General features: G+C 44.9%; 1 protein-coding gene across 1 annotated transcript in view; it reads right to left on the minus strand.

The window, feature by feature from the left end:
- Window positions 1-17,708, minus strand: part of RASSF1 (Ras association domain family member 1) — a 273,445-nt gene that overhangs the window by 58,489 nt on the left and 197,248 nt on the right. The window lies entirely within an intron of this gene.

Raw genomic sequence — 17,708 nt, forward strand, 5'->3', positions numbered from 1 at the left:
GCATCTTCTGAGAATGAGCTCAAACACATGTCAGCAAATCTACCAGCCTTGAGAGCTGTCTTCCAAACCTGAGCCCTTACTCTGTTGTAGGAAGCTAAGTATAGTCGTGGGGATCTAGCTGCAGGGCTGCGAGGGAGAGAAAAACCACACAGAGAAAGTCCAATAAACCTAAACGGGTTTCCGTGAGGTTAGAATATGCTCGCTTTGTCAGCAATTACCATATCAGACGTCTCCACAGAAAATGTGTGAGGTGTATAGTAAACTGACCCAAATAACAGACCCAATAAAGATATTAAAATTCCCAAAACAATTACATGGATAAAATAATTTAATAAGAATATACAATAATGAAGAAAATTGGAAATAGGGATGAAAGTTTATGGTGAAAAGGATAAGTATTCCATAGGAAACAATGGTAAATATAAATTCAATGTAAGCCTAAGGGACATGGTAGACCACGAGCTAAGTGTACTTTTTGGCTGATGTGCTGAAGAGTGCAGCGAGTCTGTACGTGGTGGTTTGGTCCAGCCAACATTTTTAAATTCAGAGTTTGGAAGTTTTCTGGTAGAAGAATAATTCCAGTGAGGTAAGCAGGTTCAAATGTTCAATGAGGTTTCTAGGAGGTTGAATATCCTGTAGATGCTGCAAACCAGATATAATGAAGTTCTGTGTTAGGAAATGTGGGTTCCATCTGTCAAGTTTCATTCAAAGTTCATCTGACTCTGTTTTAACCTTTGTCCCAGTCAGATGTTTACAGACAAAATGTTCTTAAGCTATTTATGAGTCATGATAGAGAGAGAGAAACGGGTACTTTGAGCCATAATATGATAAAACCTCTTAATTTCAATTTCAATTCTGCTGTGCAGATAAGCACATAAATGTATGCCTAAAGTAAAAGTGAAATACGTTTTTCCATTACATAGCTCTGTGCTTACGGTCTGTGTAATTCTCTATAGAATAGCACATTAACTTCTCTTCGTTACGGTGTTACATAATACCGCAAGATTAATATCCATATAGTCGTAGTTGCTCTGGTAAGAATGCCTGTGAGGTGATCAACAGACGACTATGGCCTCGGAATTTGGAAACCGTTTATAATGTTTTCCATCTTGTCGAAGACCCCAGTCACAACGTGCATCTAGGAAGCAAAGGCTGCCAAACCCATGAGAACAGTTGTGTCATCAGATTTGAAAAATGTGCTATTTCACAGTATTACAGTAGTAAAACCCTAAGAGCGCTGCAGCTCTAGCAGCAGTAGTTGTAGGACATTCATTCGCTCTTTAGTGGAAGGTTCAGATTTATTTGCTTTTCTTTGTAAAATAAAAACCTTTCTGAAGCGTGACCATATTTTCAAAACCAAAAACCGAGAAAGGCTGCAGACCTAGAAGTGGGGCAAAATGATGTCGGCAATATTGGTAGGACTATAATCAGAAAATTAGCAAAGAAGGAGACCTGCAATGCCATATTACATCGTACTGTAAAGCAGACTACATGCGCAAGACCAGAACAGCTGACGGTTTTGAGTGTTTACTTTGTTCAACACGTTTTAGCAAGCTCAAGAAAGAGGTAATACACATTCCAGTTTGTCCCTGTAGCACATGTTATGTTTTTTTGCACTCTAGAACTGAATTCCTGCATTTATGATAGAAAAAACAACTGCGTCTACCCGAATACCTAGATAACAAGCGGCCGTGAAAGTGAAAGCGATCGAAAGTGAAAGCGATTGCGATTGTAACAAGAAGCGCGAGCAAAAACGTGTGGGCGAGGAGAGAGGCGCGCGCGCGCTTCGGAGAGCTGTTTGCTCTTTTTCCAAGCACACACTTGTGCTTGTGGCGCGCCGCTGCGCACTTCCGCAAGCTGTTTGACACCACAAGTATGTGCTTGGAAAAAGAGCTGTATGACTGCTAAAGGTCTCCTATGCAGCGCATTTGCGCTACGTAGGCAAGACCTAACAAACTTACCTGCCACTCCCATTGATGCCGCTGTCTGCCTTGGTGCTTCTCTCGTGGCAGTCACTGGAAAATCACAGGCTCCTCACCCAATCCAGATGCTGCTCTCATGCTGTGAGAGAAGTGCCAGTATTGGTCTGAGCAGCCTGGTCTGCCATTCAGACAGTGCCTGGGAGCCTTTGGCTTTTCTCTAACACAGCTGGGTTAGAGAAATAGAAGTGCGCATGTCTGTTTTGGCCGGCCTAAGGTGGCTGGCCAAATTGACATGCGCACTGCTAAGTGCCCACCACTCCTCCCTGACATTGCCCGGCCCACACTACACAGCATGTCTAAGCCAGAGCAGGTCACAGAAAAATGAAATGAGATTATTGTTTTATTATCATTTTATTTTTCTGTGACTGACTCTGCCGAGTGGGGCGACGCTCCTCCGCCATTACAGAGGAGCTGCCCCTATATGCAGAGGTCTCAATTTTCCATGCTGGATGAGCGAGTCGCTCATCCAGTCCATGTTTTTAGATCTGGCCTACAGACAGCTTTAGCTATTTTAGCAGCCTCCTCTAATCACAAAAATTATAAATGAAAAAGCATAAATAGACATGCAGGGAGGGGCTTTGGGTCAGCCCTGTTCAACCCTCGGCTCTCTTGCGCAGTGAGTGAATGCATTTTTCTAATCAGAGTACAAGGAATTGCACTTCAGCGCAAGGGCTGCGGCCAATGCTTTACTTTGCCAATGCTTTTCTTTCTATTCATTATCTTCTTTTTATTTTTTTGTCATTCTTGTGTCCATAAACTATGTATTTACGTTCACAGGAATTGAAATCTAATAGGACCACAGCAATAAGAATCATATTTCCCTGTGATATTCATTACAACTAGACAGGGTTTCTAGACCTGTTCTCAGTGCACCTACCTGACAGGAAGCACACACACTGTTCTATTACAATTATCAGCAAGAGCTATTTTTTATTTTAATTTACCATTTCATTCATATAAAACACACATTTAGGTGGCAGCATGTTTTTTGTTTTTTTTTGTGTGACTTTTTTAACATGTTTTCTGTGCGGGATTAAATGCTGTAAAGAGATTTAAAAAAACACTGCAACAATTTGTCAGGGTCAAGCCTCTTGGCACTTTCAGTGCATGATTTATGTGGATTCTGAGCTCCATCCCACGGATCCGCAAAACTATGGCTGAGGAATATCCTTCTCCTACCTCGCTGCGAAGACCTGGCACTCCCTGCCTCTGCACCTCAGGCAATCACCATAGCTGCCGCAATTCAGGAAGGACCTCAAGACCTGGCTCTTCGACTGAACCGCAGACCCCCCCATATCCTCCCACTCAGCGCCTTAAGACCCTAACGGGTGAGTAGTCGCGCTTTACAAGAAACTTGATTGATTGATTGCCGTCCCAGTCCATTATCAAATCAGGACTACAAGCCCCAGAATGCAAAGAAAGAACCCAGGTTGTCTGTTCTACATATACAGGTTCCAGGTAAACTTGAGAGCGCTGCATCAGGTTATTTTATGCTTCCAATAAGATGTTGTGTTCTCAAACGAGAGTAGTTAAGATCTCATCTATGAATTGTGCGCGGCACTTGAAACCCCCATCGAGGCAGGATTGGGGAGGGGCATTCTAAAACAGTGGAAGAAGAAGGACGCTATGGCTGCCATGGAATTCTGGACAGCTGTGGAGTTTCAAAAGGCAGGGGGATTCCTCGCGTGTCCCTCTGCAGACGCAATGGGAGCCAGCAACAACTGCTCTGCAGACCACCATCACTTTAAAGCGGAAATCGGCAGAAATTCCAAACATCCAAAGAGCAGAGGCAGGGACCTCGGTGAGGCAAGCAGACAAGTGGAGGGGGTGGGCATGCCTCCCTGCTAAATAATCACATGGGACCGCCACGTGGCACCTACGTCATCGGCATGCAGAAGAGAGAAATATTTAAATCTCACTGGATTATTGCACAGAATAACCAACACTCCTACATATTTCTGTATCACTGCACAGAATAACCAACCTTCAGAGACACACTCATTTTTCACTGCACTGAAAAACCAGCTTCTAAACAAACTATTTCCTTGTCACTACAGAATAACCAGCATTCCCCTCCAACTATTTCTGTATCAATGCACAGACTAATTAGCACCCACAACTAGTTCTGTATCATTGCACAGAGTAACCAGCGACACCTACTAGGTCTGTCATTGCACACAATCACCAGCATCCTCAACTAGTTCTGTATCACTGCGCAGAATAACTAGTATCCCCAAGTAGTTATTTTATCACTGTACAGAACAACAAGCATCCCCAAGTATTTCTGCATCACCGCACAGAGTACCCAGCAATCACTACTAGCTCTGGGTCACTGCACACAATAACCAGCATCACCTAGTGTTTCTGAATCATTGCCGGATATAAACTGCGTCCCCAACTTGTTCTGTATCACTGCACAGAATATTTAGCATCTCCGACTACTTCTGAGTCACTGAACAGATAACCTGCTACCCAAACTCGTTCCGTATTACTCCTTGCTATTTCTGTATCACTCCAAACAATAGTTCATTTACCCAAATAGTTCTGAAACACTTCAAAGGATAACTAGTATCCCTAACTAGTTCTGTAACACTTCAAAGGGTGACTAGTATCCCCAACTAACTCTGTAACACTGCAAAGGATAACTAGTATACCAAACTAGTTTTGTAACACTTCACTGGATAACTAGCACCCCTAACTAGTTCTGATACACTGCAAATGATAACTAGTATACCCAACTAGTTCTGTAATACTTCAAAGGATAACTAGTGTACCTAACTAGTTATTTAACACTTCAAAGGGTAACTAGTAACCACAACTAGTTCTGTAACACTTCAAAGAATAACTAGTATCCCCATGTAGTTCTCAATGGACAGAATAACCAGTATCCCCAACTATGTCTGCCACATTGAACGGAATAACCAACAATTCCGACTATTATTTTACCTCTGCACAGAAAAACCAGCATACCAGCTTTTCCTGTGTCACTCTATCATTGCACAGAATAAAAGAAATCCTTATTTTATTCTCAATGTACAAAACATATAGCAGCCCTATGAATGTACCTCTCATAGTATCACTGCATGGATAAACAGGATCACCAAGTATTACTTTATCGGTACACAGAATAAAAATGTAGCAAAATCCTTTCGGTTTCGCTGTACCGCTACACAAAAATAAAACAGACAATGGCAAGGCCAGTAGGTCTGGCATTGGCCACCAGCCTTCTGGCAGTTCTTTTGTTTAGCAAAACTTTATTGTTTGTGAATATGCTGGGCCCTCATCAATCTAAAAACATTAATTGGCTACAGGCAAAACAGTTTATTTGTCTAAAAAACACTAATTACCACAATGGTGTTGGCACTGAAGGGGAATACTTTGTGTGTGGTTGTGTTCCTTGTGAAAGGGCTGCATGCCATAACGCGTAGTGCAGTCGCCCCTTAATGCATGCAGGAGCGGCTGTTAGAAAAATGTGAGTGACACGAACCACAGACTAATTTATGAAGCCTGGCTGAAATCCATATAAGTAACTATGTTAGAGACATAGTTGTGGTAACCTCACAAGGTCTTGGCTAACACAGACCTAAAAAAGTCAATCAGTCTGTCATTGGCTGCAAGCCTCTTGCCTTTAAGAAAGAAAGCAGGCAAGAAAAACAAGCAAGAAAGAAGGAAAGAGAAATATAAAAGGAAATGAAAGAAATAAATAAAGAAAGAAGACAATGAAAAAGGCAAGTAAAGGCAAGAAGGAAGGAAAGAAAGAAGGGAAAATAGAAAGAGAGGAAAGAAAGAAGATAGAAGGAAAGCGAGAAGGGAAGAAAGAGAAGAAATGAAAGAGAAGAAAAGAAGGAAAGAAAGGATAAAGTAAAAAGAGGATAGCAATACAGAAAAGTTTCAAATGGATACATTCTGATATGCTGTGAAATAGATGCAGTCAGAAAAGCAAAACATTCCAAAAGGAATTTACAGCACTAGGGGGAGATGGGGTCTGATAAAGATGGAATGTGCATCAGAAACGTCCTGTTATCCCATCAGGCTCTAAACACGAAGGCCATCCTAAAATAGTTATAAAGTAAGAACAAAAACACTAGCACCGAAGGGAACTAGCTTGTGTGTGGATGTGTTCCTTGTATGAGAGCGAAATGAAGTCACTCAAAGTGAAGTTACCCAGTGGCTTGAGTAAGCTGACCCATGCTATATGCTTGAATCGGTGGTAGCAAAATGTGAATGATACAACAACAGAACAATGGATCAAGAGAGATGACTTAAAACCCCTGTTAGACCTGGCATCCTTCGGCGTGTTTCCCCTGTCTTTTTGCTTTCTGGCCTCCTGTTTTCAATGGTATGTTGGACTTCGTTTTGCGCCTCTGCGCACTTTCTCACTGCTGTTCAGTGTTAAAGTGCAAGTGCTCCTACTGTAAATGGTGTTTATGGATTGGTGTTTCCATGTTTGGCTTATTTCAGTTACTAAGGCCCTAGTACAGTGCTGTGTGTGACCAGGGCTTGTAAATCAAATGCTGTTAGTAGGACTGCAGCACCGATTGTGCCACCAACACAAGCAGCCTTTCAAAGGTGTCTCAGACACTTCAGTGCGAGCAGTGTTTGCTGCCATGTCGACCTGGGAAGTGCCCCAACTGGCCAGGCCCTGTCCTTCACTATTCCTACATGTAAGGCACCTCTTGGGTAGGCCCAAGTTACCCCCATGGGCAGGGTGCAGTTTATGTGAAAGGTAGGACATGTCCTGGGGTGTGTGACGTGAAATACTGCCAATTTCGTTTTTCACTATTGAAAGGCTATCTGTCCCATATGCTAACATGGGAGTTGCTTTGTAATTCTTTTGGGACAAGATAGAGAAATAGAGTTTAGTGTGCCTTTAGTGTTCAAAAATACATCTTTTAGTAAAGATGATTTTTATATTATGTGTCTGAAAATACCACTTTTAGAAAGCGGGTATTTTCTTGCCTAACCATTCTGTGTACCTCTGCTGTTCTGTGTATTGACTTTCTCGTTTTGGTTAGACGGGGCTGAGGATGTGCATTCACTGTACACAGTCACAAGGGGGGGGGGGGTGAGGTGTGTCCTGCTTTTCCTGGGTGACTCATATTAGGGCTGAATAGGCCTGGTCTGTATTTAGAGTGGTGGGAGGAGTTTTCACTAGCACCTGAATAGGCAGTGTCTCCTCTGCACAATGCTGTCTCCAACTCCTGTAGTGAAGAAGGACCAGAGAGGGCAGAACTGGGTTGGACTGGGCTCAGAGACCCTTGCTACAAAGAGAAAATGTGGCATAAGTATTATGGCCCAGACCCCAGGACTTTAGAAGTCTTTGGGATCAAAGAACCACCTGCAAAGAGCTGGAGAAGCTGTGAGGAGGAACTACCACTTTGCTGTGTGCTTTGCTGTGTTGGCCTGCAGTGGCTGTTTCTGTCTTGGGAAGAGAAAGGGCTGGACTAAACTTTCTGCAACTTCTTTGATTGAGTTTCTCCAAGGGCTTGAAGTAGAGTTTGCCCCTTGTTCAAGAAGTCTCAGGAACAGCAAAGACCTCAAACTCATCTGCTACCAGACCTGGGAACTGTGTGTTTTGTGCTGCAACAGAAGAAAAAGCAACCCAACGCCATCAACGATGCCGCTGCTGGCTCCGTGTCCTGAAGGCACTGCAGTGGGCACTGCTGCACTTCGCACTGCAACCATGGTCTCACCACCGCCCGACGCCGCCACTGAGCCACTGCTTGCACCGTGACCTGTGGGCACTGCACATTGCACCGCCTCCCTCATACAGCCAACCTGGTATCCCCGACGACGATGCTCCACGCTGACATCGATGCCACTGCTTGCACTGTGATTTTAAGGCACTACTCATAAGTTACATGACGCACTGCCCTGTCCCACACCGCAGCCATGGCCTACAGACACCAGCGCCATCGACTGCGGTTTGTCAGCTGACGACAACGCTTCAGCAATGACGACGGCGCTGCCTGCACCGTTACCTGCCAGCACTTCGACAAGCACCGCACCATTTCGCACCGCAGCCCTGGTCTCACCGATGCCGCTGGATAACCGTTACCAAGTTGCTGCCTGCACCACGACCTGAGGGCACCGCACACTGCACCGCTGCACTTCACACCTCAGTCCTGACGCCCGGCGATACCAGCGCTCCGGACTTCGATCGCACGGAGTTCAATCAGCAACGCGTGAGACTTCAAGGGCCCGACAACTCCTGCACCGACCTCTGGAACCGACGCCTGCCGATGCCGGCTCTTCGGAGCTCATCGCAAGGTCCCTGCTGCCCTACATTTCTAAAGGTACTAAAGGTACTGTTTCTTGGGTCTTCCCGACACCATAGCTGGCCCGCGACACCGCAGTCAGCCAGAACTGTTTGAATTTGTTGACACCGTAATAGGCCCAGGGGGAGCTATTGACTTCAAGAAACTGTATTTTAAGTCTATTCTTTGTTATTGATATTTCTAAGAACTGTATTGTGGATTTTATTGTTTTTGGTCTTTTTTACATAGATAAAATATTGGATATTTTTCGAAAACTGGTGTGGTGTCCTTTTCTAGTGTTTTCACTCTATTACTGTTGGTTACGTGCAAATGCTTTACACACTTTCTCTGAGATAAGCCTGACTGCTTGTGCCAAGCTACCAAGGGGGTGAGCAGGGGTTATTTTAGAAGTGTATCCCCCTTATTCTAACTAGGAAGAAGGGTCCCTACTTGGACAGGGATCTAAATTGCCAACTAGAAACCCCCATTTCTAACAACCCCTATATGTAAGTATATTAGACATATTTTTGTAAAATCATAAGGTCTTGGATAATGCCAGACTTCAAAAATAATTCCTAAGTGTTTTTCCGACACTACAAAGTAAACAATATGCCCAGCAAATGCTCCCACAACATAGAAGCAATTCATGGGTTAGATACATTTACATTAATTTGTTTGACGTTTATTTCCATGTATCTCTGATTGGATTTGGAATATCGTCATGCATTTTTACCTCAGTGCATGAAAGAATGGACATTCTCACGCACATTTCCTTCCATTCTCTCTCACACTAAGTGGAGCTGCTAAGTGGTATTGTCATGTGTGACAGCTCCAGTCAGACCTATCTTTGTAACCAATAGTACACTGGATTCTGGGACTTGTTGTTTTGCTTTCAACATTGTAGCATCGGTGAAACATTTCAGCATGCAAAAGCAATGTCAGCACAGGCTGACTATACAGCCCACGACACAGGGCTTCTTGAGAGCTATGTGAATGGTTGGGCTAAATACTGAATTCTCCCCTTTGAATCTCTTTCTTATATGTCAATGGATAATATCTTAGAATTAATACCATCCTGGTGCCTTTTCTAACTATTCTGACATTCAGTGTCACAGCATGCAAAGAAGAACATCGTTGGCTATTTCAATAACATTTTATTCACACATATGGCCCTCTATGGGTCGGATCATATGAGTAATTTGCTATTTAGCAGCAAGGTTAACAAGCATTGGGAAACCAATAGGTCTTGCTTATCGAGAGAACTATTGGCTTGGTTAATTTCTTTTAACCATGTTGTACAGCAGCGCAGCTAAATGTTAGAAAAAATGTGATACGACATACGGCCAGCACTGACTGCGAGGGGTAGTGATCTGTTTTCTTAGTGTGGGATTATGCTCTGACTTCACAAAAAAGCTTAATTATCAGGAGGGGTCAAGCAATTAAGGGGGTGGGTGGATGGGGTAAGCAACAACGAGCAAGTGATGGACTAGACAAGCAACAATGCAGGAGTAGGGTGGGGGCAAGGCATACAATACAGGAGTGGGAAAGAAGAAAGGGGTGCAAGTAAAATGAAACAAAAGTACCTCTGAAAGACGTGAGGAGTGTAAGGATGCTAGGTAAGGAAAGTAGTACTTGGGCCATACTCCAGGGTAGGGACAAACATAAAGCTGGCACTTGCTGGCCAAAGAGATGCAAGGAAACGGGACTAACAATGAAGCCAAGCAATGGTAACTAATGGGCAGGCTCTAAGCCCCCTAAGTTAATAAAATGTCTCGCAAGCGTACATACGCTGTCTTAGGTGAGACATAAAGTACAGGGGAGGGGGCAAGAAAGTGGCAGACTGTTAAAGAGGTAAAGGTGTCTGCCAAACATATGAAGAGCATAAATTAATGTTATTTAAAAAGGTGATCTTAGGGTTTATGAATGTGTAGAGTTAACGGGAGGTAAGGGGCACGTTAGGGTTTAGGGGTTCGTGAGAAAAAGGCAAGTGAGGGAGACTTGAGCGTTCAGTGGTGGGGAGAGGTAAAGCAAGGTTAGGGTGACTTGAGGGTTCGGTGTGGGTAGAGGTAAAGGGAGATGAGGGTGACTTAAGGACTCAGGGGTGGGTAGAGGTAGATGAAGGTGAGGGTGACTTGAGGGCTTGGGCTCAGTGTTGGGCAGAGGTAAATGGAGGTGAGGGTAATTTGAGGCCTCAGGGGGAGGAGAGTTAAAGGGGGTTGAGGGTGGCTTGAAGGTTCAAGGGTGGGGAAGAGATAAAGGGGGGAGAGGGTGACTTGAGGGTTCGAGGGTGGGTAGAGGTAAATGGAGGTGAGGTTGACTTGGGGGTTGGTAGAGTTAAAGACTGGTGAGCATGATCTGACGGTTCAGGGGTGGGCAGAAGTAAGGGGAGGTGAGGGGGTCTTGAGGGCTCAGGGTCAGTAGAGATGAAGGGCGGTGAGAGTGACTTCAGGGTTCAGGGACTGGGTAGAGGTAAAGAGAGGTTAGAGTGACTGGAGGGCTCCTGAATGAGTAGAAGGTAAATAGAGATGAGAGTGACTTGCGGGTTCAGGGTTGGGTGGAGGTAAGGGTGGGTGAGGGTGACTTGATTGGGGAAGCAATGGAACACCACACATACTAGTTAACCATGTAGCACCAGAATCATGGGTTGCGTACTTTGAAGCACAATTTTCTGATTCAAATAATGTCTCGACTCACCCCCAACTTGGTTTCACCCTTACCATTTTATCGTTTGACAGCTCTGAGGTAGAGAAGGTTCTCCCACTGATACCGAAAGGAAGGGCACCAGGTCCGGATTGTATACCAGCAGACTTGTTTCAGCATGACAAAGAGAAATGGGTCACCTACATCACTTTTTTAGCCAACATCATAGCTAGTGGTGAACCAATCCCTGATACATGGTCTGGAGCAGTCAATATTCTGATTTTTAAAAAGGGCGACGGTTCGCTACCTGGCAATTACAGGCCTATCCGCCTTATTGATTCAATGCAGAAACTATTTGCCAGGTTGGTCCTCAGTAGAGTCCAAGTGTGGATTGAGGAGTATGAGATTTTATCACCATTGCAGGCCGGCTTTCGCCCCTTTACTAGCACCATCGACCAAGTCTTTAGGTTCGTTGTGATTTACTGGAAAGTAGTTAATATAGGGGGAGGATCTCTTTATGCAGCTTTTATCGACCTTAAGTCTGCATTCGACTTGGTCCCTCGTAATAAAATGTGGAGCGTCCTCTCGGACGCAGGGATGCCACAGGAGCTATTAGCCATGTTAATCAAATTGCACACATCGAACTATGCACAGGTTAGGTGGGGCTCAAAGGGTGAGGTCACCGATAAATTTCCTGTCCTAAAGGGGGTGTGCCAGGGATGTGTCCTGGCGCTCACATTGTTTTCCCTGTTTATTGACAGGGTGGTCTACTATTACTCCACATGTCATACTGATGCCCCGAGTTTGGCGGGGCTGAGGATACCACTGCTCATGTTCGCAGACAACACCTTGATCCTATCTAAGACACAGAAGGGGCTGCAGGCTGCTTTATCTAGGTTTGAGGTGTTCAGTCAAGATCATGGGCTGGTGGTAAATGTGGACAAGACAAAGTTCATGGTTTTTCACAAACACAAGATCATTAAAAGCAGTGTGTACATGAACAATGCCCTTTTAGAACAGACAGATGCATTCGCGTACCTAGGGACTACCTTAGGCAGGAAGCTTAACTGGAAACCTCACATTGATTTGCTAGCTTTAAAACACGCACTGCTGGCAGTAGCTCTTGTGAAAGAACATAGCCGCTCGTTTACCAAGCCCATAGCCCCTGTTCTTAAAATATATACCACCAAGGTCATCACTTCAATCCTATATGGTGCCGAATTATGGGGTTATGAGAACATCTCCATCTTGGTACGAGCCCAGAATAAATTTGTCAGAGCTATCACGAGCCTTCCGCAATCTTCACCACTGTTGCCCCTCTTTATGGATTTGGGTTGCTTACGTATTGAGGATTTAGCCCGATATAGACCAGTAGCATTCTGGAGACGGCTCTGGGTCACTCCCGAGCTTTCCCAATATGCCAAATCTCTTCTGGATTTCAGGGGGGTTGGTTGTTTGGGTAAGATCAAATGGCTACAGAATGTAAAAAACACCCTGTGTGGGATGGGGATGAGTGGTCTATGGGAGCACCCTGAAGAAAACCCATTCCCAACAAAAAGGGAGTTTAAGACTGCCTATTGGGACATGATTAAGAGTAATTATTTTTCCTCTACTATTAGGCCCACCCTGTCGAGGGACTTTTTGACGCACAAACAGGACTTTGTGCTTGAAGCTTACTGGGATGTCATCCTAAAACCAATGGATAGGAAACTAAACCCCCAGTTTAGGGTTGGCTCTCTTCTGATCAACACCTTTACAAGTAAATGGCTTCTGCATGGGCCAGATCACTGTCCTGTTTGCCTGGCCCAGACGGAATCCATATCTCATGTTCTCTTTGTGTGTCCGGCCTATAAGTTACCCAGGACTAAATGGTTGAAACCTATCTGTATGAACCTAGGTACTAGATCTGCCACGGAGGCACTAAGGATTCTGCAGACATCCACTAACGACCCAATAGTTATTGCTATGGCGAAATGTTTTAAATGGGCTTGGCTTATCCGTTCCAAAAAACTAAGAGAAACCCAAGTCTAGTTATAACTACTCTTACGTAAAGTTATTTTAGCGTGGCCCTGTTAATGAACTTACAATGGTGTTGAATTATTTTGTCTCACACATTTTATCGATGTATTTCTATGGCTTTATTGTGGTTTTTGTACTCTTGAGCCTTTTTATATGATACAAATTTTAGTACTAATTAAGGTTTTTAGCGATATTTCTTATGATTGCTATTTACGGCTGTGTTCTTATCTTAAGCATTTTTACTTAATACTGTTTGTGCTGTCTTTTATGATTATTTTAATCAAAATAAAGACTTAATGATGATGATGATGGGTAGTATGACATGGTAACACATGTTATTGTAGAGTATGTTGTATTACGGTATGCTTTTAACCTGTCATTTTATAATATGATATGGTATGAGCTGTTATATTATGGTATGTTACGGTATGGCCCCTTATTGTATAGTATAGTATGGTATGGTATGGTTTGTTATTGTGTATTTGGTATGTTATGGTCTGTTCCTTATAGAATGGTGTGGAATGTCATGGCCTGTTATTGTACAGTATATTATGGTGGGAGTATGGTATGGCATGGCATTGATGCATTCAACATCTTAACCTCTAACCGCACGCAAACACATGCATTCAGGCAAGCGCCATCATAGCCTGATAATGCAATTGAAAAACATGTAACTTATGTTGATTTTCCCAAATTGGATAGGAGGGCAGTGGAGAAAAGTAGGATCCGCTTTTATGGTTTTTATGGTTACCCCCACTTTTTGCCTGGTGCTATGCTGTTTCTGACTAGTCTGACTGGGAGCCTGCTAATCAGGACCCCAATCTCTGTGCTTTCTCCCCCTAAAGTGGTCATCTTAAGTACTTGGGTACATCCCAGATTGGATACTGGTGTACCCTTATAAGTCCCTAATATATGGTAATGAGGTACCCAGGGCATTGGTACACCAGGGATCCCCCATTGGGCTGAAGCATGTATTATGCCACCCATGGGAGACCACTCAAACTGTAACTACAGGCCTGCAATTGCAGCCTGTGTAAGCTGGTGCTTGCATCACTTACGACAGATATAGGTTTCCCTACTTCTAAGGTCACTGCACTTAAAACCTATAAGTCACCCCTAAAGCATGCCTTTCAATCCTGAAGACAGGATCCCCAGTTCTAAGTGTGAGGGTGCCCCTGCATGAGCAGGACACCCCTACAACCTTCATAGTACATTTTAATGGGTTGTAAGTGCATCAGCCATTATGATACATAGAGTGGCCATGCATCATTATGCAATGACCGTGTCTAAAATGGCTGTAATGAACCCTGTCATGTTTGGTATTACGGTGTGGGGGTATGATTACATGCACTGTAAAGCTCCTCCAGGAGTCCCTCAGTGCTCGCGGTACCAGTCTTCTACACCCGGAAAGCACAACATGGCTGCTGCCGACCAGAGACACGATTCTGCCCTCCTGCTGCTGAGCCAAGATCAAACAGGGGAAGGCAGAACAATAGCTATCCTGTCACAGGGAGGTGTGACCACCTCCCAGACAGGGTTTAGTGTATTGAGGCCGGATGGAAGCACCTGCCAGCGCCACTCAGTCTGCTTGAGGGTCACATTTGGTGCCCGCTTTGCATAGTCCAGTTCAAATCAGCTCTGGTGAGAAACTGGACAAAGGACATGGGAGTATCCTCCCCACTGTCCGACCTCTCCCCTGGGAGGGAACCCTGAATCATCCCAACCCTTTCTTAGGGTACTTAAGGGCTTATTTGTTGGTGGGTCCTAGATTCGTCGTGGGACAAGACTCATATCAAGACACAACTTCTTCTTCGACCGTCTGGTCACTCTGGACTTGACTGGACTTGGCTCTGGTTATCGAGACTGCAACTGGGAAGACTCCTGCTGCTCCTGGTCTCGTCGCCCTGCTCGTCTGCTGCAAAGTCCGTGCCTGTGTTCCATATAGGAACATTATAAGGCCTGTGGAGATCCAAGATACCTGAAGGAATCTCCCTTGAAGTAAAGGAGTCACTTCCCTGAATCTGCAGGCACCACAACAAAGCTGACCGGTCTGCTGATTGTGGGCTCCCACGGACTCCGAGAGGCTCAGCAACACAGGTAGTGGTTCTTAACATCCCTCGAGGCCTTCCCTGTCCTCTCACCAAGTTTGAGGCCAGTATCCCTCTTCAGAGCCGAAGGGGCCGAGCCCCTGTGCACCGTGTTGACTTGCCGTTGCAAAGGCTTGTTGGCTGCCTTCCACTAAGATCTTCAGGCTCCAAGTAGCCCCAACTTCAAGCATCTTCTGTGACAAAGATCTTCATACTCACCGCATCATTTGCATCGTGGGCCTGCATCTTTGGCGAGCTGCTCAAGGTCCTCTTACGACTCTAGTGCCTCCGGCCTGTGGGTCCTCTTGAGGGTCTTCTTTGAATTCAGCAGGTTCCCCTGATTGCTCGGGCCTGCTCTGACTCACATGCTTGTGGCGAGTCACGTGGACTTTGCTGGTCCAGACACTGCACCTTTTTCGCTTTCCACGTTGGTTGCAGTTGCCAAGGCTTGTTGGTGCCCCCGACAGACAACGACCCCTCAACTCTTGACATCTGACATGGGACAGCTCGTGAATGGCTCCTGGTCTTTCACAGCATCTTCTTGTCCACACAGCTCCAAGGCCACCGTCAGCTCTCCTGCAACACCCGACATCGGTGGGCATTCGTCTACCGTGCCTCCTGGTCACTCCTGAGTGGCATCGACTCTATCCCCTCTGCTTGCAGGTACTTCTCATCTTGAATCCAGCTTTGGGTTCCACTGGACACTTTCACCTTCTCCAGCAGCGGCATCTTCCTGAAGTCCTCCACTGAGTTCGACGACGGTTTCCAATGCCATTACACACCTATGCACCCGGCTTCCCTGGTGTAGGTATCCTGGTTCCTAGGGTATCCGTGGGTGGGGTGGCTCTCCAACCTTCTGTCTTTCACGGAGTTTCTTCAGGATCCACTGGGAAGGTTCCTTCTTCTTTAAAATTGCAACCGCGACTTACCCATTGACTTGTATTGAGCCCCGCGATCGTATTCCCTCTCTGCATACGGCCTCCGTGTGGTTCCTGGTTACTTACCTTGGGTGCTTCCTTGAGTCCCCATCACTTCTACGTCTTCTGGGTATAGTCTTGACTTGAGTGGTGGTTCACATACCACAATTTTAGTATATGGTTTGGTCTCCCCCTGGCGACCACTGTGTATTTGTGCTACTTACCTGTTTATTTGCAAAGTATTGTGTGCATTGTATATATCTCTGGGTAGGAGATATTTGTATGTGTTAGCGAGTGTCTTATAATAAATACATATTTTTATAAATACACTGTGTGGTTCTTTTTTCACTTAATCTAAACCAATAAGATTATGCTCTGGTAAAACAAGTTGTTTTACACTCCTTCTGGACTAAGCCTGAAGGCTGCTCTCAACAGCTACCACTTAGAGAGCTTTCTAAGGTTGTCGAAGACCACTAAAATCACCATAAGGGTTGTCAGGATTAGTGCAGGGTGCCCACTTACATAAGTGTGCACCATATACTAAGCCAGCTTCTCACAGGCAGCATTCCACAGAATGCGGCTTAAACAAGGTCAAGGATGAGTCATAAACAATCACACTCTTCATGAATACTACTACCTAACTTTATTAACATTTATTAAATTGCGGTGTTGTTTTGTTATGCATCTTTGACAAGACTGGCCAGAGAAAAGCAGCTTAGTAGGAAATGAAGTTTTGAAAAATCAGGAAAACGAGCGAGGGAAGCAGAGGGCCCAAGACGAAAAAGCAGAAAAGAAGAGGCATAAAAACAGCTAAAAAACGAGATAGAGCAGCATAGGTGTGAGCAAAAAGAACATAAACATGAATAATACACACTCACCAAAAAGTACCACACTCCAAGAGCAAGCAGTGCGAAAGAAGACTAATCATAAACTCAATCAGTACTTGGGTCATGCTCCTAGGAAGAAAACAAAAAAGCAGAGACAAAGTGAAGCAGACAAAAGAAAATAAGAGTGACAATGAAGCCAACCAATGGTAAGTAATGGGTGGGCTAGAAGCCCCTTTTTAGAATTTTTTTGTTTAGAAACAACAGATTGTTGCAAGTGACAGTGCATGTGCGGTGCCTCAGGCGAGACTTAATAACTGTACAGAAGAACTCTTCCCCTATGGACTATGGATAAAGGCTTTGAATCAAAGCTGTATAGAATACGGTGGGGTTTTACCACACATGGTAAATACCATTACCCTAGAGTGATGCAGGTACTGGGTATGGCACATACCTCTTATTATAAGTATTCACTTGGGAATGAGGCTTATCAAGTAAAACTGGTGTTTAAGACACAGAATTCTGCAAGATTTCTCCATGCCATTTCCCCCCAATGAATGTTGGCAGGTTTGGCCTTTCAGAATCTACCAAAGAAAGATATGATAATCATCACACAACACTTCCAATTTTGATCCCTCTGCAAACTCCAGGGACTTGTAATCAGGGCCTAAGAGTGCCTGAAGAATGCACTAAATACCTGCAATCTATTACCAAACATGTATCTGTCATGGTTAGTCTGCTGGCCCCTCCCCGTCTCCTTACTGAGTGCCTGTGAGCGCTGGTGTGATGCCTCATGCGGGACGCGATCCCCTCACTTCCGGCCTCTAGCGGTTGGCGGTCCAGCGTTCTAGCCGGAACTGCCCTGACGTCATCAGTGCTTCCGGGAGGATTGCGCATTTTAACAGCGGATTCCCCCCGGTGCGGCGCTTCGCATCTATGTCGGAAGCCGGACTTGCTTCCTGAATCCTTGCTGGTATCTCCC

The sequence above is a fragment of the Triturus cristatus genome, chromosome 9 (genome assembly GCF_964204655.1).
Source record: "Triturus cristatus chromosome 9, aTriCri1.1, whole genome shotgun sequence".
Lineage (NCBI taxonomy): Eukaryota > Metazoa > Chordata > Amphibia > Caudata > Salamandridae > Triturus > Triturus cristatus.